This window comes from Ursus maritimus, unplaced genomic scaffold (assembly GCF_017311325.1).
Source record: "Ursus maritimus isolate PB19 unplaced genomic scaffold, ASM1731132v1 scaffold_4, whole genome shotgun sequence".
Lineage (NCBI taxonomy): Eukaryota > Metazoa > Chordata > Mammalia > Carnivora > Ursidae > Ursus > Ursus maritimus.
Window position 1 is genome coordinate 83,735,147 of NW_024426552.1, and position 25,637 is coordinate 83,760,783.

Below are 25,637 nucleotides of genomic sequence, written 5' to 3' on the forward strand. Positions count from 1 at the left end.
TGATATTTTTACTTCAGTTTATCTGAGGTAATTTAAAATTAGGTTCAATGTGTTTTGGTAACTGTGTTAACAGTTGTGAAAATTACCATCATAATCAAGTTAAAAACAGTTAATTCCTACGCCTAAAAATTTTCTCCCTTTGTAGTCAATCCTCAATCCCCATTTTTACCCCAGGTCCTAGGTAACTAACTACTAATCTGGTTTCTGTCACTGTATATTTTTCTAATTCTGGAATTTCATAAAACTGAAATCATTCAGTATGTAATCTTTTGTGTCTAGCTTCTTTCACGTAGCATGATGTTTTCATTTTTAGCATTTATGTTTAGGTCTGGATCCATTTTGAATCAATTTTGGGTTTTGGTGTGAAGACTGTGTTAAGGATCTTTTTAAAAATTCCTCCAAATGGACATCTGGTTATTTAGAACCATTTTTTGAAAAGATTCTTTCCCCCTTGAATTACAATAGCACCTGTGTAACAGATCAATCATCCTATTAGGTATGGTTCTATTTCTAGACTCCAAATTTCTTCCATTCATCTATATGTTTATCCTTAGGCTAATACTGAACCATTCTGACCACTATCGCTTCATGGCAAGTCTAAAAATCAGGTATTGTAAATCCTCAGATTTTGTGCTTAAAATTTTTTTCTGCCACTTTATGCCTTTGCATTTCCAAATACATTTTAGAATCCTATTGTCAGCTTCTATGAAAAAGACTGACAAGATTTTGATTCGGACTGTATCGACTCTATAAATTAAATTTTTTGAGAATTGACATCCTAAACACTTAGTGTTTCAATTCAAAAACATGGTATATCTCTCAATTAATCTAGGTCTGAATTTCTGTCCGCAATACTTTGTAGTTTTCAGTGTACAGGTTTTGCATATCTTTTGATGAATTCATTTCTAAGTAATTATATAATGCTACTGTGGTTTTGTATTTGTTTTTTAATTTCATTTTGGATAGTTCACTGCAAGTATATAGAAATATAATTAGTTATCATCTTGTATTCTACAGCCTTGCTAAATTCACATCACTAGTTCTATTAGTTTTTATTTTATTTTGCAGATTCCTTAACAACTTTTTATATACATGTCACCTGAGAACAATAGTTTTACTTCATCCTTTCTATTCTGTAAGTCTTTTCATTTTTTTTTCTTGTCTTAATGCACTAGCTAGGACCTCCAATGTAATGGTGAATAAAAGTGGTGAGAGTAAACATCCTTGCTTTGGTCTTGATCTTAAATGGAAATGTATAAAATCATTTACCATGAAGCCTACCTTCATTCCTCTTTCTGTCCTTCCTTCCTTCCTTTCGAGAGAGAGCATGAGCAAGCGTGAGTGGGGTGGGGGTGGGGGTGGTGGGAGGAGCAGAGGAAGAGAGAGGTTCCTTTTTTTTTTTTTTTTAAGATTTATTTACTTATTTTAGAGGGAGAGCAAGCCAGCGTGTGCACAAGTCGGGGAGGGGCAGAGGGAGAGAGGGAAAGAGAGAATCTCAAGCAGACTGCCTACTGGGCACAGAGCTCTACGTGGGGCTTGATATCACAACCCCGAGATCATGACCTGAGCTGAAATCAAGAGTCAGACACTTAACTGAGCCACCCAGGCGCCCCAGTATATTGTTTTTTCATAAACATCCTTTATCAGGTTAAGGAAGTTGCCTTCAATTCCTACTTTGCTGAGAGTTTTTGAGTTTGTATTGAATTTTGTCAAATACTTTCTGCACGTACTGAGATGGTCATACGGTTTTTCAACTTTATCTTAGAGCATGGTATATTACATTGAATTGATTTTTGGAAGTTAAACCAACCTTGCATTCCTAGGATTAATCCCACATAACTATGATGTATTATCCTTTTTATATACTGCTAGATTTAATATGCTAATATTTTGTTAAGGATTTTTGTGTCTATGTTCATGAGGAATATTGTCTATTTTTTTTTTTTTTTCTTACAATGTCATTATTTGGCTGTGGTATCTGGGTAATACTGGCCTCATAAAATGAGTTGTGACATTTTCTACTCCTGTAGTTTCTGAAAATCTGGGTAGAACTGGTATTTTTAATTCATTCATTGTTTGCCAGAATTACCAGCTATGCCTTTGGGGGCTGGGTTTTTTTGTTGTTGTTGTTTGAAGGTGTTAAATTACTAACTGAATTTCTTTATATAACTCTACTTAGATTTTGTTTTTTTCTTCCTTAAAAAAAAAAGATTTATTTTTTTTTAGAGAGAGAACGTGAGTGAGTGTTGCAGGGAGGGGCAGAGGGAGAAGAGAATCCCAAGCTGACTCCATGCTGAGTGCAGAGCCCAATGCAGGGCTGGATCCCAGGATCCCCAGATCGTGACCTGAAATGAAACCAAGAGCTGGACGCTTAACCAACTGCACCACCCAGGTTCTCCAGATTTTCTATTTTTTCTTGAGTCCATTTTGGTCATTTGTACTTTTCAAGGAATTTGTCCACTTCATCTAAGTTGTCAGAATGGTACTGTAAAGTTGTTAATGATATTCTTTTATTATATTTTTATGTATCTATAGTATTTTTAATACTATCCATCCTTTCATTTTAATATTGTTAATTTGCATCTTTTTTCTTGATCATTCTTTTATCAATTTTATTGAGCTTTTTATTTTTATTTTTTTTAAAGATTTTATTTATTTATTTGACAGAGATAGAGAAAGCCAGCAAGAGAGGGAACACAAGCAGGGGGAGGGGGAGAGGAAGAAGCAGGCTCATAGCGGAGGAGCCCGATGTGGGGCTCGATCCCGTAACGCCGGGATCACGCCCTGAGCCGAAGGCAGACGCTTAACCGCTGTGCCACCCAGGTGCCCCTTATTGAACTTTTTAAAGAGGCAGATTTTCATTTCACTGATTTTCTTTCTACTTTCTATTTCTTTGATTTCTGCTCTGATCTTTATTATTTCCATTCTTTTATTATTTACTTTGGGTTTAATTTACTTTTCCTTTTTTAGCTTCTTAAAACAGCAGCTTAGATACTGATTTTAGGCCTTTCTTCTTAGAAGTAGGTCTTTAAACCTATGTCTTTCTTAGCACTGCTTTAGCTATATACTGAATATTTTCATATGTTGTATTATTTTCATATGTTGTATTATTTTCATTCAGTAAAAATATTTTCTAATTTCCCTTGTGAGTTCTTCTTTTGGGTTACTTAGAAATATGTTATTTATTTTCTATGTATTTGGGGATTTTCCTTATTTCTTTCTGTATTGATTTTTTTTTGGCATTGATTTTTAATTTAATTCCTTGTGGTTACAGAACACACTACATAATTCCAATTTTCTCATATTTATTAATACATTTTGTTTGCGGGTCAGTATATGGCTCATCTTGATGAATGTTTCAAGTCCACTTTGAATGTGGTGTTGGGTATAGTTTACTGCAGATGTCAATTAGGTCGACTTGCCTTACTCAGGTCTTCTTTATCTTGTTTTTCTGCCTACTTATTCTATCAACTGCTGAGAGAAGGGTACTAAAATCTCCAACTCTAAATGTAGAATTATCTATTTCTCCTTTCAGTTTTGTTAGCTTTTGCTTCATATTTTGTGTTTCTCTTATATATAATTAGAATTCTTATCCTTTCCTGCTGTATTCATTTCTTTATAATTATAAAATGTCCTTCTGTGTCTCCAGTATCACTCTTTGTTTTACAGTGTATCTTCACAGATATTATTATAGTTACTCTAACATTCTTGTGTCTGTTTTCTATGGAGGAGAATCACCCAACTTCATCATGCTGTCATTACTGGAAGATCCAATTATTTTAATAATGAAAATTAAATACAAATTTAAAAGGCGAATATAATGGTAGACTCAATATATTTTAAAAAGGAAAATATTGATTATAATTCTATACTAATAAAAATATGGATTAAAATAGATGTAAATATACATTCCTTTATCCTCTTCTATTTTTCCCCTAGAATTAATCACATGCTATAAACACTGGCTGCACTTTGGAGGGCAGAATATGATTGGGAAGTTAGGATAGAAATGGATATACAAAATGGAAACCAAAATTTGGAAATAATAATTTGTCTCCTTTATTATACTCATTTTCTTTCCCTTAATCCATTAGTATTGTACACCAACACAAACAGGAAAAGTTATTGTTCCTTGTTATTCATAACATGAATGGACTGTGAATCTTTCATTATTAAGCCTGACTGAAGTTTCTGGTTTGGGATATTTATTATTTAATATGTCAAGGAATAGCTTTCTAATCATATTTTACTAAGGTTGTATGTTTTTGTGTGAGTGACTGAGAGAATATATGTGTATATGTGTTACTGATATCCTAAAGTTAAAATGACCCACTGTATTTCTAGCATAAATGCCATGTGATTGTGGAGTGTGCATGTGTATGTTTTCACAAACTACTAAATTCATTAGCTAATACTTTAAGATAACTAATACATGAAGTGAGGCAGGTCTGTAGTTTTCTTTGTGTGTACGAGAGAGCGAGCCTTTAATACAGTGTAAGAAATACTATAATAGCTTTTAATATATTGAATGTTTAAAAGAAGAATAATGAGGGGACATTAGCCTTAACAGACATTAAAGTTTCAGTTTAAAAAAACAATATATAGGGTATTGGCTGATGTAGATCCAAGGAACAGAACCGAGTACAGAAATGAACCCAAGTAGTTGTTGCAATTTTGAATGGGAAAAAAACCAGAATCTCTAAGTGAGGTAACAGGATGTATTATTTAATAGATGATCCTGGTAGAAGTGACTAGCCACGTGGAGGGGGACAAAAGTTTAATTTTTACTGCTTTAAGATAAAGAAAACTTTAAAATGTTCCTGCATGACATAAACGACCTGAAGGAATGGAAAAACATTATCATATTCTTAGATAGGAAGACTCAAGTTCATAAAGATCTCCATTCTCCCTTAAATAATCTAGACATTTAACATGATACCAATTAATACTAGTATGATTTGTGTGTGCAGAATTTATCATGATGACTCTAATGTTCAAAAAGAAAATTAGAAATAATAGCAGAAAACCCCGGAGAAATTAGGGGAGAGTTGGAAAAAGAAGGGAGAGAATAGGGTCTAGACCTGCCAGATATTAAAATATATTATAAAAGCACAATAATTATAATGGTAAGATATAGCTCATGACAGGTCACATCAATAGAACAGAAAATTTAAAAATAGACACAGAAGGTATTATATAATAAGGGTGTCATTTCAAATCAATAGGGAAAAGACCATTTGGAACAACTGGCTAGACACTTGAAGAAAAGAGTGGGTTCCCTATTTACACCTCACATTAAAAGAAATTCTACTTATAATAATAATCACAATGTAAAAAAAAAGATAAAGGTACTACAAGAAAACATGAGATGTATTTTTCAAAACATGAGAAGGTGAAAGGAAGTCTTTCCTAAGTAAAATCAAGATGCCATAAAAAGATGAATAAATCCAACTACACAAGAAACAAAAAGTACTTTATGTACGGGAAAACTACCATAGGTAAAGACAAAAGATAAACTAGTAAAAATTATTTGCTACTCATATAACTGATGATGGGAGAAATCCCTACAGTATAAATAGGAATGACCCAATAAAAAATGGACAAAAAGATATGAACTGAGAATTCATAGAAAAATAAATGTAAGTGACCAAAAAACATGATAATTACACATCTTTATTCATAATAAAAGGCAAATTAAATGATATGTGTCACCTATTGGATTTTCAAAATAAAAAAACCCTGCTAAAACACAGAGCAAAAAGAAATATATTGAAAATAAGGGGTAAACAGATATATAAGATGAATCAAAGAGGTCCAACAACCAAATATTTATTATCCTAGAAGAAATAAGAGAAAAATGGAGAAAGAAAATTAAAGAAATAAAAAGCAACTGAGTTGGAGAGAATTTCATGTTTAGATTAAAAGAGACAACTGAGTAGAATTAAAAAAAAAAAAAAAACCTACAAAAAACCACAACCAAAAACCCTCCATACTAGACAATAAAATATAAAGATAAAAGCCTAAAAGCTCTCAAAAGGGGAAAAATAGGTAATATGGAAAGGAACAATTGTCTTACTGGCAACACTCTTCTCATCAATAATAAAAGTAGTGAATACTGTACACCTGAAACTAATAAAACACTGTATGTTAACTACACTAGAATTAAACCAAAAAATAAACAGTAGTGAAAAACTGTACAGTAATTAAAGTCTGTTGGAAAATAATTTGACCAGGATTTCTGTACTCAGCAAATTATCATGTGTAAAGAAAAAATATAGGTATTTTCATGGGTTTTAGTTCCATGAACCAATTCTGAGTCATCTGATTAATTACTCTAGCCAACCAAAGACGGAGATCAAGAAAGAGGAAGATACCCATACTAGAAATGGTGGAACTGACCCAGTGGCCAAACAATAGAAATAACAAGTAAAAGCAATCCTACAGTAAAGTTTTATCAATCGTAAGAAATAATAAACCTAAGCTAGCAGATGAAATCTGTACGGCCCAAGTAAAAAACATTCAGGACAAAGAATAAAACTGGCTCTAGGCAGCATATAAAGGAATTGAGAAGTTACATAGTATTAAAGACATGTATATGAAGAATATATATGATTATTTTCACAACACACAAAAAAAGGCAACTGGAAACTTAAAAAAAAAACCAAAATATACAATAAAATCACACTCAAAATATGAAACAAAACTGTACAATTTTGAGCAATTTATAGACTGTATGAAAAGAGGAACCACGTGACTGAAATACTAAAAATATTCTTTGTATAGTTCATGATGTTGAACACAGAGAAAGAAATCTAATCCTAGTGTTCTACTTAGTTGTGGAATAAAACATTTTTACATAATCATATTCATGTAAATAGTATGTTTCAACTATTAAAATCTACTTATAGTCAAAACATAAGTGGTTTTCAAGTATGATTATAGTACGGAATGTAAATGTTACCATTACCTGACACTGTAAAAATTATATAATATGTGGTGAAAGGGTAGAAGACTTGAAAGGAAAAATGGGGTAATATTGTCTAACACTGTGGGGAATCAGGACTGTTACTGAAAGCTGATGTGATAGAAAATGGAGATTTGAGTATGTTCAAAGTAGAAAGATGACAAAAGCTAAAGAAAGGGAGAATGGAAGGATAGTGAGATGCTGATTAAACACGGTAACAGAATTAAGAAACAACAAAATTCCAAAATGAAATTAAAATGCTCCAATTTACTTTCATAATCTTCAAGTCCGGTAGCTATTCATAGAGGCAATTTTTCAAATTCTCAAATGCTCCTATTATTGACCAATGCATATATTTCAGCTTAATATTGGGGTTATTATAGATATTTGCTTTTTATAAATATCTTTGAGACACTGACTAAGGAACTCTATTTGGAAATCTTTATAACATATAACAGTTTTTCAAGTGTTTAATGTATTTCAAAGTATGGTACCCTAATTTCCATTTTCTTGATTTCAGTTCCAGAAATATTGGCAGAAAAAGTAAAAAGCTGACAGCTGGGTATAAGGATATTACAAGATGACTCTAATTATCTAAAATGTTTCTTTTAAAAGAACAGTTGCTACTAAATACTTCATTGCTAACATTTGGTTCAAGCCATAGCTACATGTATTCTATGGCATACTGGATCTGAACTTTGCAGCTGGTGGTTGATTTCCATCAACACCTTAAGACTGAAGTCTACAGTAAGGCTAAACACATTTAAACTATGAAAATAGAGCTTTAAAAAATATGGTGGAAACCTACTTGAATACTCAGGCATATATAGCTTTTTGTCTTAATTGTTGCAGAATAAAATGTTACCTACATGTCAGCTGAATTTAATTAAACCAGCATTCGTGGAAACTCCATTAGGTACTATAACATGGTTTCTGCAAGGGATACAAGTAAGTTTCACAAAGTAGAGCACAGGCGGTTGGATGTGAAACTGAAAGACAAACAGTTTAATAACTAGTAATCAGTTCTTGCTCTGGAGGAATAGGTTTTATTTTATAAAGAGTGAATATGATGAGAAAGTTTATTGAAACACCTGCCCCAAACATGATCAACTGATAAATGAGTGGAGGGAGATGCTTAAAAAGGGGGTGTGTTTGTGTGTAATTTTACTGTGATAGTCTACCTTACCTGTAAGGATCAAAACCAGAAAAGAAGCCAGGTATCTTGGGTGTGTGAATTTCAAGTCTATACTTACAAGCTGGGTAACTGTAAGCAAATACTTAATTTTTTAAGACCTCATTTTCCTCACTGAAAAATGGGACGAATTACTCCTTCCCTGTCTTCTTCATTGGATTGTTAATTACGTGACACTCATTTATTAAGCAGTATTATGGGCCAGGCTTATGCTTGAGGTACAAGATAGATAAAATGACATCCTTGACTTCAAAGGGCTTATAACCTATGGAGGAATACAGATGTGCAAATAAGTAAGCAAAACTTAGTACAGTGTGTATGTGCTGTAATAAACAGAGGCTACAGAAAAAGGAGAGGGAGAGACTGACTCTTGTTTAGGAAAGTTAAGTCCAGGAATACTTAACACAGATTACAGAGAAGCTCAAGATAGTGTACAGGTCAACAAGTTATTGGGTAGGGGCAGCCATAGCGATAGGGGCTCGGAGCAGCAGAAACAGCACAAGCATGATGAGCACAGAAGTTCAGAAAGGCCTAGGTGAGTTTGAGGCAGTTCACAATGGCTAGATTGCAAGGTGTTCAGCGAGGGAAAAGTATAGAAAATCCATACAGAAAAGTAGGCTGGTGCCAAACTGTGAGAATGACAGTAAATTAATGAGATTGCACTTTATTCCAAGGTCATTGTTCTTCAAAATTCTGTCCAGGGATCACATGTATAGGACCAAGAGTAAGAAGACTTATTCGAATGCATGTTCCCAGGCCCACTGATGCACTGAATCAGATTTTTTAGAGTCTGAGATAATTTACATTGTAACAAATTCCCCTGACGATTCTTAAACACCCAGAGCTTGAGAAGCAGCAATGCAGACCACAAGGAATTACTAAGCTTTAAGCAGATCAATTTTGTATTTTAGGATGAGTGATATTTTGGCAACAGCGTGGAAGCAGTGTCAATCTCTCCCCTGTTCTCTTCCACATAATCTATTTATTATAGCACATTCATGAAATTCTGCTAGCTATTTACACGTCTGATAATTTTGGCAGCAGTGTGGAAAGTAAAAGAAAAGTGGAAAGACTAGTCAGGGTGCTTCAGTGATACAGGAAAGAACTAAAATAAGGCAGTGACTATGAGAAGAGGTGAAAATGACATCAAAAGACATTTCCAAGAAAGAAATACCCAAGATTTGGTGATTAGTTGGATTTGGTAGTTCAGACAGGATAAAGGTTAACAGAAATTCCTAACTTCGCAAGTAATGATATTATTAACAGAAAAGGATCATATGAAATAGAATTGTGAAAACATTTGAAAACTGGAAATCTAAGGGTAAGATATTAATCAGGTTCCTTTATAGAGCACTTCCCACACTTCTTTTCTTAACTTAGATGTGGACTGTATTCATATTTCTTTTAATGTAAAAGTAACTCATGCTTATTACAGAAATTCATTCACTTAAATACCGACTGAAGTGTCTATTAAGATCCAGAACTGTGCTCTGTGCCTACTTAAAATGCAATGGTGTATGGATGAACCAAGAAAACAATGAAAACGCATCTGGGACAACCATTACTACCATTTTTTGATGTTCTCTCATCTTTTTTTCTATATTTTAGTTTATTTCTTTAGTTTATATAGTCGTGCTCACAGAGCATAATGATTTTCATCTTGCTTTTTCACTTCAAAAACATTTCATCAAATTATTGTAAATTCTTCATAAACAATAGTGTTCTACGACCACCTATTTCTATGGGAGATATAGCAGTTTACTTATAGAATACTTGAGCTGTTTTAAAATTTTCATTGTTATATATAATGCTGCAAATGAAATTATGGAATCACAAGGTATGTTAATTTTAAAGGCACAAAAATTGCTGACTTGCTTTCCAAAAGGGTTCAATCAGTTTAGACTGCCAATAGAAATGTATGAACAGGGGCGCCTGGGTGGCACAGCGGTTAAAACATCTGCCTTCTGCTCAGGGCGTGATCCCGGTGTTCTGGGATCGAGCCCCACATCAGGCTCCTCCTCTATGAGCCTGCTTCTTCCTCTCCCACTTCCCCTGCTTGTGTTCCCTCTCTCGCTGGCTGTCTCTATCTCTGTCAAATAAATAAATAAAATCTTAAAAAAAAAATGTATGAACAAGCACATTTCATGGTACCTTCATCAGCAACAAAACCGTTAGAAAAAAATTCTTGCTAACTCAAAAAGTAAAAATACATCACTGCTTCTTAAAGTTTCACTTCTTTGATTATCTGTCAGGGAGAAACATTTTCCCATTTGCTTTTATTTTCACTTTAGTAAATGAGCCTATTTTCTCAAGTTCTTTGCTCATTCATGTACACTGAACTTGGTGCTTTTGAAAGCATTTGTAGAAAGACCTTAAAATTTAAACATAAACATTTGGCTTTCTGCAACTGTGAAGTTGGGGAGATCTCAGCCTGGCCAAGAGCGTGGGATCTCACTGGTCTCCCAGCCCTTCAACCTTGCTTCCCTGAAGCCCCCCAGTAAAACGGCATGATCCAAACAAATAAACTAGAGATAAACCTCTGTCTGCTATATATTTGCAAATCTCTAACCCTGCTCTGCACATCTTTAATTTGTTCATTAGTACTGGAGGAAAGGGGGTGGGAGAAAAGGACAGAATAAATGTCAATGTTCTGAGTCAAATGTAATGAACTTTTCCTTCATGAGTCCTTCCAGTTCTTTAACATTTGGAAGGTATTTCCCCATCCACATAAATATCTTTCTTAAATGAGACTAGCATAAGGATATTTACTCTATTTCATTTAACTCTTCAATCTACCTGGAATTTATTTTTGCTATGTATTTATTTTGCTACATAAAGATTCAAATTTATTTTGAACACTATTTAACACTCTCAAAAACATGCACTGAATGTCTTCCTTTTTCTACTGATTTCTGAGGATTCCTTCATTATATTTATAATATCTATTTTTGGGATCTTGATTCCCTTTTACCAACTTTACTATCAATGCTATGTCAGTATCCAACTTTTTTATTATGGTTTTATAGTCTGTTTTGATATCTGATAGGGCTATAGTGGTTAGCTCTTTGCCACTGTTCTTCGTTTTTTACTTAAGTTTTTTATCTCACTTTTTACCTCTTTAGTCTCTTGGGCAAAACAAAGAATCATCTTGTTAATTTCTCAAACACATTTTTAAAAAATCAGAATTCTGCTAAGCTGTAAGTTACCTTGAGAAAAATGGATATTTGTAATAGTCAGGACTTCCCATTCATGCACATGATACTCTTCTCCCTGCATCCCCCCCCACCTGTATCCCAGTAGTTTTCAAATTTCTTTATGTGAGCTTACACATTTCTTATTAATATAATTCTATATTTTCTGTCATCGTTATAAGTGATTTTTTCTACCACATTTTCTATTTTTCTAAAGATTTTATTTACATGAGAGAGAGAGAGAGAGAGAGAGAGAAAGTGCACTAGCAGGGGGAGGAGTATGGAAAAGGGAGAAGCAGACTCCCTTCTGAGCAGGCAGCCTGATGCAGGCTTGAATCCTGGGATCATGACCTGAGCTGGAGGCAGACGCTTAACCGACTGAGCCACCCAGGTGCCTCTCTACCCTAACTTTCCAAGTAACTACTGCTATTATAAAGGTGAACTACTGAATTTAAAGTATTTGTCTTAAATCTAGTTACTCTACATTCTTATTAGTTCTGACAACTTCTCAGTTGACTTTTGGTTTTCCCGGAATGTAATCATATCACACCAAAAATGGGATTGTGCAGTTTCAGTATTTACTCCTCTTTGTTCTAATTCATGTCTTACTATAGTGGTCAGAACCTACTGAAGAATGTTATATGATAATGTAGTGATAATGGGTTTCTAAGTTTTTAATAGTCATTGCTTCTCTAGTATTTCACCATCAATTATTATTTTAGCTTTTAGTTTGATATGTTTTTGAAATTTCTCTTTATTCCTGACTCTTAAAGAGACAAAAGGAAATTATTAATTTCTTTTCCATGTCTACTGGTACGTTTATTTTCCTTATCAGATTCATTGACCTAGGCATTATAAAAGTTCATATTTAGCCATCTTTGCATTCTTAGATATTTGCTAATCATAAAGTAGACTTAATGTAATGTTGAATTATTTTTATTTCTCTAATTCATAGCTGTTATTTGAGTCCTACATTCTTAAAGTTTGCTCAGGCTCATTTCTGGAACACAGCACCCTGGAAATACCTCTTTTAGTCACTAGCCATCTAGTGACAACTTTTCAGGCTCATAAAACCTAAGTGTCATATGGTTGGCAGGGAGGTTAGATATTCTGGTTCTGATCTAGAATTTTAAGCAAATGTCTCATTTCACTGTGCCGTCCCTTTCTTCTCCCCCAGTGTGACAGAAATCATGTCTTCTTGGTCTGATAGTCTTATCTTCCAGCTAGCTAAAAGACTGGCACATGGCAGCTCAGGGTACACTTTTCTCTTTCTAAGGCTTTAGGGGACGTTCTACCTTCCTGCACAGATCAGATAGGACATCCAAAAAGTGGGTGTTTGTACAAAGGGAATGAATATTACATAAGGAGGTTAGAGTAATATGTAAATCTGTCCCCTTATTTATATGTCCTATCTTTTAGTTTTTCCGTTTCTCTAGGTGGAAGAGTTAGCAGAAACCTACTCAGAGTTTTCATAAAATAATTTTGCATAGTATGGCTGAGTTTCCTTTGGCAAATCCTAGATACATATAAAATAAGAGATGGGAGAAAGGAAAGAAACATAAGAACCACTAAGTCCAGTGGTCACATCAGGACCAGATGTTGTCAGATAGCTGTAATTTCTAATATTCTATTTCCGTACTGTTCTAAAATGACTTACGACTAATTTATCTGGGGTATGAAGCAGATTTTTCAAAGCTTCAAAATTTGAGCTGAGAAAATACGATCACTGTATGTATATTTATATTTAAAAATTAAGCAGCTAAGTATTAAAGATTTTTTCCCAGTGATGCAATAAACTTTGTGCTTAGCAATGTGCTTGACCCTGGGTATATAGTGGCAAACAACACACAGTCTGTGGATGTACAGAATCAACATTTTCCTTGAAAAATCTCTTAAATCACTCATAAATTACAATGTACACACTTTCTGTATATCACCTTGTACAGAAACATTCTTTATAAAGACAGAATATATTTACAGCAATCTAGAACACACAATAAAATTATATGTGCAATATATAAAATATATGTATTTAAAAGGGTGTGGGTTTACGCATGTGGATGTATGTATCAGAGAAGATGCACATGTGTAGGTGATGGTCTGTTGTGCCCATATCTTCAGGCCACCTAGGAAATCAACACAATTGCTCAGCAAGTCTAAAACAGCAGTTTCTCTTCCAGCACTGGAATAAATTGCTGTTCTTTGGTTAAACACTATAGGTTTGGCATTAGAAGCCATGTTGTATGAACATTACATATGACTGGCTAACACAATCACACTCAACACTGTGAGATGTGCATACCTACACAATGAGATCAGTTGAGGTGACAGAGATTCACATCTTTAATCTCATGTCTATTTCAAAACAAAAGCTCAGTAGTAGGATGTGACTACAATATTTAAATGATTACTTTTATCATGATTATACTTTTGGCTGAGTATATATAGCTGAATTCACATAAATTAAGTGTGATGAGACTCCACTGTAGTGATTAGATATGGAACTTTAGTTTCTTACTGTGTGTAGTAGAGAGACTACATGTGTACAGAAGTGCTATTGTGAGGACTAAGGGAGATAACATATACAAAGTCCATAATATTCCTCTTTCCCAGATTCATGATATTAAAATTTGGGTTTGAGGTAACTCAAAGTATACATACTAATGTGTACATTTAGAAAATCAAGGAAATTTTCTAACACAGGTTGTCAACTATAACTCTCCATGATGCCATTTTAAAATAAGCAGTTAATTATTAACTTGAATGCCTAGGTTAATCATAACCACATAGTATGGCAATAAACTCTTGGTCAGAACTAGGCAGTCCACTCTCATGTTTTGTTTAATTTTTTTTTTCATTGTGCATACCACCCCTTAAAAGAGATGAAATTCTATAGAGTTTCACATGTATAAAAAATGGTCAGAAGTATAATTAATGATCCTTTAAAAGTAACAACAAGAATTTTGAATAACTGTGCCAAAATTATAGATTCTTTTTAAAGCAATCTCTATATAAATTAATAATAATTATATATATATATTTTTTAAAGTACATGGATTTTATTGTTACTATCAATCTGCTTTGAGAGACACAAGTGATGGGATCATCAGCTTGAGAAGAATAAGTTACAGCGTGTGACCATCAAGAGCAGCCTAAATTGCTAAAAAGTAGGAGGTGAGAAAACAAACACATATATTTACCAAAAACTTAAATATGAACTTACAGTCTGTCTATGTCAGGTGCCAACAAGATGATGCTGTAAAAAGTTGTATCAGTGATGCTCTGTAGGTAACTTAGTAATTAAAGGCAAAGAATTAGAGACTGAACTCATGGAAAAATCAAAACACATGGTTGCTTTCCTTATTTTCACACAAATGACTTGCAAGTTTTACACAATTTCCCATAAGTTTAAACCTGGTATCAAAATCATATACAAAAGAGTAAATATTGTATTTAATAAAGATTTCATAACAAATATAATGGGTATAAGCAGCTTTAAAACATGAGAATTCTATAAAAGCCATGTAACACAGGGACTATGTGACAATATGACACAACTACGGTCCTTTAGTACCTGGAGGACAGGGAAAATAAATACCTAGTAGCTCGAAACAAGTACTGCTTCAATGGCAGAGTGCTCTGAGGATATCTGCTGGGGATTTTGAGATTCCAGGAATTGACAGGGAAAAATCAATCCATAAGAAGATCAGGCTAGATGTGAAAAATGTACACCCATTTTCTTGGTATCATCTGTCCATCAAAACCTCATTCCTATCAAGCTAAATCTCCATATGCTAACTTCTCTTAGGAGCAGGTATGAAACAGAATTCAACCTAGAGCTTGAATGAAATTTTAAAAGTTGTAACAGAACAAAAAACAAGCAGTAATCAAAAAGCTTGTTAGAAGGCAACCTTACTGTTCACTCTCCAGAGACTGGATCCATTAGTAAATCCTCAGAATGGACAAAAGTTAATTCACTACATAATGTTAAAGCCCCCAATTAAATTGATGAACACGGCATAGTTTGTGCTCTGAAGGAGCCTACAAATATTTATTGAGTGCTTACTACATGCTACGCACTGTTCTAAATGCTTTAATGTATTTGTCACTTAATCCTCATTACAATATTATGATGTAGGTACTGTTATCATCCCTCTTTTACAAACAAGGAAATGTCTATTAACCCAGAGAATATTTAACCCAGACAGGTTAAATAACTTGCCCTAAGCTACAAACTACTAATCTCAATAGTCTGGCTCCAGAGCACATGTTCTTAACCATTATGACATATATTTTGGAGAAAGAAAAGAAAATTAAAGAGGCCTAACTACACTGACCGTATTTTATGGATATTCTAAGACTGTCCTAACTTCAAATATTCTGTCCTATTGTCAAATTATTACCCTCATTTTGGTTGGAAAAAAAATTATTTACAAGAGAAATGTACTAATTTATATGCCTGATATTTAAACTCAACAAAGAACACCATAGCATGATATATTTGCTGTGCTTAGTAGTTATACATTAGTAGATACATTTAGCTACACATTAATAGTACCTGTGAACATAACATGGCTGTAAAAAATGCTGCCTTTTATTGCACAGAATTAATCAAAATCATTCAAAGTGATTTTGAAGAAATCTGGAGTACCATAATATCACTAAGATTTTTGAAATTTGGTCATTTTTAGTGAAGAGAAAACAAATAACCAGTCTCCACACTATTAAATTACTAATATTCCAAACTACTTTGAGTGTTACTACCATTATAATTATCAAGACAAGTACAGAGGCTGCTTTGAAAAAGTCATGTTCAACTTTTACGACTGCTATATAGAGAAAAAGAATGCAAATATCTCTTTCATAAATATATTAAGATGCTACCTATTGGAGTCTCAAATGCAAATAATAATAGCCATTAGATTTTAAGGAAATCTTCATATGGAAAATAACTTTAAAATGATATTACTATTAATATTTATGATAAGTAAGAAAATGACAGTATGAAACACAGTTTTTCCTTTCCCTACTGTCATTTATGGTTTGATTTCAGATTGGACTTTAGTAGTCCTAATTTCAATCTTTTTCCCCACAATTTTTCCCATTAATGATGCTTTATATTTGATGATGTGCTCTATAAATCTCTATACACAGAACAGTAGCTTACTTAGCAAAAAACTCCACGATTTTTATTTTTGCACTTGCCAAAGTTAACCTCCTAAAGAAAACACACACACACAAACACACTTCACTCACTTTTAAGCTAGAGGCAGTCAACTGTTTCAAAATGCAATAGTACTTTCAGGTCTAGACCTGCAGTAAATCCATCAGAAAAGTTCTTGGGAAAGTATGATCTCTCAAAGACAAATAAGCCACAGAAATGTGCTTAGCTTGTTGAAAAATGAGTACATACTCAAAATAACTCTAAACAGGGGCGCCTGTGTGGCTCAGTCAGTTAAGTGTCTACCTTTGGTTCAGGTCATCATCTTGGGGTCCTGGGATCAAGTCCCACATCCCGCTCCCTGCTCAGTGGAGAGTCTGCTTTTCCCTCTCCCTTTACCCCCAGCCCCCTCGTGCTCTAACAAATATATAAAATCTTAAAAAAAAAAACCAAAACCAAAAACCTCTAAATAATATCTCATAGCTTCAACAGTTTGCTGGTTAAAAAATATTCAAACCCTATAGGTGAGTAATTTGAACATTTATAGAAACAACAAATCAACGGCATAAATACCAATGCTTCTCAATCAAGAATGATGATTTTTGTCATCTTTCCTTATATTTGTCTGCACAAAAAGGATGTGTGTGTGTGTGTGTGTGTATATATATATACACACACACGCACATATATAAAAGAGGCTTACTGTGCCTCTAGAATTATATTCCTAAGATTAGAACACATTTTCTGAAAATCATCTACTGGGATGGGTCACTAAAGGAGACTGTGGAACATACTTTCCTAGAAGTCTTTAACAAGTAAGGATGGTGACCAGTGGCTATTAAGGGTGCTGTGACAGGTTTGCTGGCCTTCATAACCCTGGCAACTGGTGTTCAAACGGATGACCTACTCTCAATGCCTGTCAGTCATTCAACTGCTCTCAGTGCCAGTAACCAAAATGGCCATGCCTGCAGTAAGTTTGATTCTCCAAAGTCACTGATGGTTTCAGAAAGAAAAAAAAATCTTTCCAGTCCATTCTTTTCTGATGGCAGCTTGTCTATGCCACAAAATTTCACACAGGGGCCTTCAAATATGTGCCAATTTATAAACAGGCAGACAAAAAGATTTCAGCTTTTCTGAAAATACAACAAACTGACACAGACGGTCTTCCCTTTTTAGGGAGTGGCTTACTGATTTTTCCCTGAAATCAAAAACAGAATTTAAAACACTAGGAATCGCACAGAATTTTGGAATTGTAAAGAACATTAGAAATTGTGTAGGTAAAAGGAACAAGTGCTAAAAGGTCAAGATCTAAAACCAGACGATTAGTTAACAGTTCAATGTGGAATCCAGATTTTAGATTCCTAATCCAATGTTCTCACCACAGCACACAGCCTCTCCTTAACCTATCAATATGGTGTTAAAAATATCTCCAAATAGCAACAGAAATATGCAACTAGTTAACAACTTACAGAAAAGTATTTCTGATATACTTCAAGTCTATACTCAATAAATGATCAACTAAGACTGGCACAGAGCAATTTGCCTACTTTTCAGACAGTTTAAAGTATACAGCTACAAAACTGATAAAAGATAAGAAAACTATTTTGATTCTCAATTATGATTCTACTGCAAAAATATCAATGCATACTGGTCACTTACTTTTAGGCACTATGCTAGGTGCTGAAGGTAAGAACGAACATGATTTCTTCCTGTTAAAAAATTTTTACTAAAAATTATGTTTATAATATTGTTTTAAATTTCTATAGTACTTTTTTTTAAAAGATTTTATTTATTTATTTGATGGAGAGAGAGAGAGACAGCCAGCGAGAGAGGGAACACAAGCAGGGGGAGTGGGAGAGGAAGAAGCAGGCTCCCAGCGGAGGAGCCTGATGCGGGGCTCGATCCCAGAACGCTGGGATCACGCCCTGAGCCGAAGGCAGATGCTTAACGACTGAGCCACCCAGGCTCCCCAAAATTTCTATAGTACTTTGTAAGATGCATCTCTCCACTGAATCTTACTAACTCCTGAGTTAGTACTGAGTTTAGAAAGAGAATTATGATCAGAGTATATGATTCTATTCTGTTGCAGCTTTTTTTTCAAATCACAACACTGACACTTCTGGCTTCCACCACACAAATATTTAAAATCTGAAGTGTACCAGATAGGTATGATCTGTAAGAATTCTTACTATTTTTTAAATCCCACCTTTATTTCAAATTATTCAAATGGTAATGCTGGTTTTGATACAAAGACTCTTTCATAACAATTACAATTATATGCTAAAAGTTGCTAAAACTTAATTTCTAATAAATGACAACAATTTTGATAAATTATCAAGGTAGCTACTAAAACAATACAGGAGAAATGAGTAATTGTTGGGCTAAATATGAAATATGTTATTCTTGTAGTAGATATAAACTTGGAATAATGGTTAGTATGTATACATTTTTCCTTTTTAATTTTATGTAATTTGGGATCACTTAAATTATCGCATTAATTATATGAGTGATTTAGCAAGCAACATAATACAATTCCTATCCTAGCAATGAAGAAAAAGAGGCAAAAATCTGATATAATCTGCCTTTTCTTCCCCATACACAAATACGAAGTAGCAGTTTGGGACTGGAATTTAGTTCCTTAACCCTCTAGATCAGAACTCTCCATAATCCACACTAAAAACAGCTTCATCTTAAGAAATATTAAACTTGAAAAAGCTCTAAGCTACCACATTTATTATAAACTTACAAATTCTTTATCAGCACATTTTAACTTTAAACTCCCCAAACTATGATTTTAGGGAGAGGGAGGAAGAGCACCTAAAAATTTCTTAACCAGGATCAATCAGTTCACAGAATAAAGTATTAAATGCGAATAAGATATAGCTATAAAACATTATTGGTATATTTAACGTTTAATAACCTTTTCCAATGATGGAAATCTCCACACCTTCAAGTTGAATCCTCAGACTTCACTATGTGTGGCTTCATATTTCTTTTTTATGCCCTAACATTTTAGTTTCTCCTCCCCAATTTTTAATTTTTATTATAGTATTTTCCCCAAAATAATTGGTTATAAAATTTGCTTTATTTTTTTAATTAAAAAAATTTTTTAACATTTATTTCTTTGAGAGAGAGAGAGAGCACGAGCAGAGGGGAAGGGGCAAAGGGAGAGGGAAAAGCAGACTCCCCATAGAGCAGGGAGCGCAATGTGGGACTCAATCCCAGGATCCTGGGATCATGACCTGAGCCGAAGGCAGACGCTTAACCAACTGAGCTACCTGGGCACCCTAAAATTCACTTTAAACATAAACTTAAGGGAAAACTCAGGCATACCAATTCGATATATATAAAAATAAGCGGTATCAAGAAACTTCAGCAAATAGGCATTATTATACTGCATGTAAGGTTACTCTGTATTACTAAATAGAGTCTAATATCTATCTATTTAAAAACATGGCTCCCAAATGGAGAAAAATATCAATAATTTCAGTCTATTGATAGCTGAAATTGCTAATCTGACATCAAGAACAATTTTACCTTCTGGATTTGGTCCTGACCAGAGGTATATAGATTTTTTTATAATAATATTTTTTTATTATATGTCAGTCACCATACAGTACATCCCTGATTTTTGATGTACAGTTCGATAATTCATTAGTTGTGTATAACACCCAGTGCACCATGCAATACGTGCCCTCCTTACTACCTATCACCAGCCTATCCCATTGCCCCCACCCCCCTCCCCTCTGAAGCCCTCAGTTTCTCAGAAGGGGGAATGAAGCATGACATATGTATATATTTTTCTATATCTAAATAAAGATCCCTGAGCTTTGATGAACAGAGATTTCACCAAAATTTCTGGGTCTTCTTTTACAAATCACCCTTAATTTTAATTTGTCCTCCCCCCCCTTTTTTTTTTTTAAAGATTTTATTTATTTATTTGACAGAGATAGAGACAGCCAGCGAGAGAGGGAACACAGGCAGGGGGAGTGGGAGAGGAAGAAGCAGGCTCATAGAGGAGGAGCCTGATGTGGGGCTCGATCCCATAACACCGGGATCACTCCCTGAGCCGGAGGCAGACGCTTAACCGCTGTGCCACCCAGGTGCCCCTAATTTGTCCCCCTCTTTTGGAATGGTCAAGTCTGATTTCACTTATCTTTGGAGATGGTGTAAGGTCACCTGACTCTCTCTTCCTTCATATTATTTACTACAGTTGTATTGATAGCTTGGCACTTGATATCCTGTCATGGTTGAAACTTCTAGGCACAATTACTTTCCAAATAGATTAACACCTGGGTGTTTGACAGTGCAATGGGGTTCTAAGAAAATGAAACTAAAAGCCACAGTGGTTTGGGTCCCTAGTCACATCTGTAATGCTAGCAGTTAGCAAAGTGGCCAACAGGATTACACAAACTATGTCTTTCTGTTACCTCAGGTAAGCCCACTTATGAGACCTAACACCTCGTAAGGGGAAAGGAAATGAACATTTATTAAGTGATACAGAACAAAAACTCTCTTGGATCTGTATTTCATTTAATTCAACAACAACTCTACTGAATAGTAATTATTCCCATTATACAGATTAAGAAGTCTGTCCAAAGTAATCCTGCCAGGAACTGTAAGAGCCAGGTACTGAACCAAGGAGCTTCAGATTCCAAAGCCAATACTTTTAGTACTCATAAGATTTTAAGGCTAGACCACTGAATAGCATGTAGAGCACCTGGTACAAACTCTCTGTGTCATATAAGAGGAAACAGAGGCCCAAAAAAGTTGAGACTTGTCTAAGGACCTAATACTTGTGGTGAAACTGGGATTTGAATTCAAGTCTCCTGACTTCCAGTGCAGGTCCGTGCATAATAATGATCCTTATTTTTGCTTGTGTGTGTGTTTGGGGTTGAGTCTTGCTTGGTATAATTTATATATATTTTATAACATCTTGACTGTCTCCAAATGAAATTATATGTGTGGCAAGTTCAGGGATATACATTTTTAGTGACCAAAGATATTAAATGTATTTGGCAGGAATAAAAACTTAATTGGTGTTTGTAAATTATTACATGTTGTAAAGAAATCTCTTGCCAATATACTTATTTACTCAGTTAGTAAGTGCTTATTATGTACTGGCTACATGCTTGGCAATAAGAATATAACTGTATATAAAATAGAAAGATTCCCTATCCTTCTCATGGAACTTATATCCTGGTGGAGGACATACAAATAAATAGGCAATTATAATGCAGTGAGTCAATGCTATGACGGTGGGAATACAAGATGCTACGGGAACAGGAAGCAAGAATACCTAACTCAGACTAGACTTTTTGAAGGAGGTGGTATGAAAGATGAGTAGGAGTCAGCTAGTTAAGGAAGAGGTATGGAGTGTGCAAATATTTCAGGGAGAGCATTTGCTCAAGAGATCAGGGAAAGGCCAAGGAAGCTGTGGGAGGAGAAATGAACCCAAAGAGACAAGCAAGGACCGAATCATACAGGTCCTTGAAAGAAAGGGCTTTATAATCTTCTCTGTTACTATTACTTGGGGAACTTTAAAACAAACAAATCACAGATGTCTGGGCCCTATCTCAGACCAATTAAATCAGAATCTCTGGGAATGAGACCCTGGTACTGGTACTTTTAAAAAGCTAACTAGATGATTCTAATGTGTAGCCAGGATTGAAACTACTGTTTAAGCTATACAGGGAATTAAAAATATACACTTATTACTGGAAATAAAGAAAAAGGTGATCTTAAGTAATTAACTTCTCTGGGCCTTAGTTTATCTATTAAAAAGCAGGATGAAGCAGGTTAGAGGTAGCTTGAGATAGTGAAATGACTCAGAAAACACTGGTTTTGTCAATGAGCCTGTCACCTGACACCTGTATGACCTTAGATTAAAATGTCATTTCTCAGAGATAGTAATTCTGCCTGCCTACAGGATTGCTGTAACTCAAGACAACACTTAAGAAAACAGCTTGGTAACTGTGCTAATAAAATATAAACCACAATATTACATGATTTATGCTGCTAAAATTGCACAATTTTAAAGATCATATTTTTACCAAAGATGAGATCTTTTATGATGCTTAAGGAACACATTTCACTTAAAGAATCTCACCTACCTTGGAATTCAAGATATTAAAATAATAAAACAGAGAACTGATCCTTTTAATGCTACTCTAGTTACTAAAGAGATCAATTGGGATTAAGTTAGCTCTTTTCAAATAAACAGATCAACAGCGCAAATGCCCTTTAACAACAAATGTAAAAATTCCTTTTTCAGTAAAGGGCACAAATCAGGAAAGCTACACACAAAGTAAACTGTTTTAGGAAAAACGTTATTATGATCTATCTTCTTATACAAGTATTTTATTTATAAATTTAGGTGTTTTGTTTTTTTTAAGGGAATACTTATTTGGGATGGAGAGGATCTTAATCCTGACAGGAAGGAAGCTCTGCCTCCAGAAGGACTGTTCCATACACAGAGCCAGACAAAGTTACTGTTCTTTTAGTCTCCCTTTTACATATATCCAGCCCCATGAGAATACACACATTCATGCAGTAATCTTTCAGTTCTAGTATAGTATTGTATCGAGTGACATCTCTTCCATGCTATATCCGGTTCACTTAAAATTTAAAAATTTTAGTTACATAAAAACAGTGTTTTGCATTTACATATGGTTCATTTTTAATTCTTCAACTAAAACTGACAGAAATGCCTTTCAAACTTTAAACTCACAGTCAACTGAATATTAAGTTAATATTCATTTACTTTCTTGCTATTTCCTCCATAGAGCTATTACTATGATGATATGCTATATCATTTCTTTCAATCACCTATTTTGTGAAGAGAAGCATTATTTTACAAAGATGAAAAATGAACAAGAAACTTTTGAAAAAAGTTATGGATGACATTTTATTTAATTTTATCCCAAAACACAAGACAAGAAAACTTAACAAAACAAGCACCAACACACACACACACACACACACACACACACACACACCTCTCCCCTACTGGGCCCCCTTCAGATAATTTTGGTTGATGACACTGCAGAACAGTTAATCTGATAATTAAAATTTTCCATAACGTGTGATGTTTAGCTAGAGATCTATGCTGTCAACCAGAATTCAACACTTCAGTTAAAAAGCTTAAAACTTGAATACACAGACATATTAACAAATTCTTACACTGCAGTTACTTCAAGGGCCTCCTATTAAAGACATAACGTATTCTGATTTATCCAAATTAAATTAGCAACATGGTATCTTAAGTATTTTTCAGGTCTTTTCTCAACATCATCACACAATCCAGCATGAAAGCAAATTTGTAAGCAAATACTCCCGAAAATCTATTCTCTAAGGAGAAACGCATGCGACCAATACTGCTTGCAGTGGTTGAGATGTGGCCACTGAAATCTTCCGACTTGAGTTACCAGGAGTTTATCTACCCAAGTTTTCGAGGGGTTCTCCCAGGCCTCACAAACTAGATTCAAAACATGATCTCGAAAACCCAAGTACCGCATGTGCACAAAGGCGCTGGAATGAGGAAGCTTTTCTAAAACGAAATCACAACTCTAATTCATTAAAGAATATGCGGGCTGTTTTCCTCAAAGCCCCCTCTTGTTACGCTGCCTTACCCTTTATACAACTATGTAAACAGTTCCCCAGTTATTGACATCTAAGAAAATAGCTTTCGATTCCTAAGTCTGGGAACTAGCCACCATCACCACTATTCCTTTAGCATCCTAAAATAAACCCCTCAAGCCGCGGTCAAAACACTGGCTGAACGTCTGGTGTTTACATAGTCCAATCCTGGGCGTACCCTACCTTTCTGAACCACTTAGGAGCTGTGAAACGGGCATCACATAATAGACTTAGTAAAGACACAAATCACGAGACAACGTCTCGGGTCTATGAATGAAAGATCCAATACGTTTGATTGTCTCGGTTAAAAAGAAAAAAACAACCTCGAGAGGAAGGGTGGGAGGGGAACTGCGGGGTGAGGGGAGCGGTTTTCCTTCCCTGCCCCAGCCGGGCGATTTAAACTCAGCGTGAGGCAAACGCAGGGTCGCCGGGCTGGCGGGGCCGGAGTCCTGGGGCATGACAGCCCCTGTGGAACAGCTCGCGGCTCCGCCAGGATCCCTCACGCCGCGGTGCTCGCGGCAGACCGGCCACCCGCGGGCCCGGTGGGCGTGCAAGGGTGCGGGGGACCGAGCTACCGCGACCGGGGCGGCGGCCCTGGGTGCACTTCCTCAGATTCCAGCCGCCCCATCCCCAAAAATGAGAGAGGAAGGAAACCAGGAACGAGGCGGCGGCCAGGGGGGAAAGGAGAGTAAGCGGCGAGCCCTCGCCTCTGCATCTGGGTGAGGCCAGCAGCAGGCGGGGAAGAGGGAGCTGCGATCACAGGCGAACTCCGCCGCGGGCCGACGCTGAGAGACGACCCGTGGGTAGCCCCCGCCCAATACCACCGGCGCGCCGGAGAGGCCCCCACACCCACCCCGTTCCCATCCCGGCCGCGCCCGCTCCCGGCCAGTCCGCGCTCTACTCACGCTCGGGGCTCCTCCAGGCTCCGCGGCTCTAACCGCATCGGGTCCCAGCCCCGCGGGCGGCGGCGGCGGCGGCGGCGCCGAGGGAGAGGAGAGCGGGCGGCACGGCCCCCGCCTCCCGGCCCCTCTCCCCCGCCGCTCCGGAGCTGCCCGGCCGGGCCCGAGCCCTGCCTCGCCGGCGGCCCCAGCCCCAGTGGCCGCGGCAGCAGCAGCCCAAGACCTCAGCGGCCGCAGCGGCGGCACCGGAACTGCCGCTTTCTCCTTCTAGCTCCCTCTCCTCTCTAGCCCCCGCCACACGCCCCCGCCCCCGTCTCCTTTCTCTGTCACCCTGTTTTTTTTCCTTTTGTTTCCAGAATAAACTTTATTGGTCTCTTTTTCCGCTCACATCGTGTAAACAAACAACGAACTCTTCCCCACCCCCTCGACTCCCCCCCTCCTCGCGCAGAGGAGGGTAAGAGCTGAGGAGGGGCTGAGCCTACAATACCCCGGAAGCAGATGTGCAAAGGAGAGGAAGTGAAATTACTGAGACCGGGAGGGGGAAGTGGGCAAATCGGGTAACAGTGCGCCAGTGCGCCTGCGCCTTGCTTTT

At 36.0% G+C, this 25,637-nt stretch overlaps 1 protein-coding gene across 1 annotated transcript in view; it reads right to left on the bottom strand.

The window, feature by feature from the left end:
- Positions 1 to 25,134, bottom strand: part of PIK3CA (phosphatidylinositol-4,5-bisphosphate 3-kinase catalytic subunit alpha) — a 77,207-nt gene extending 52,073 nt beyond the window's left edge. The window contains exon 1 of the mRNA XM_040621582.1: positions 25,052 to 25,134. The gene's annotated coding sequence lies outside the window, so the exon portion shown is untranslated. The remainder of the gene's footprint in view (positions 1 to 25,051) is intronic.
- Between the last annotated feature and the right edge of the window lie 503 nt (positions 25,135 to 25,637).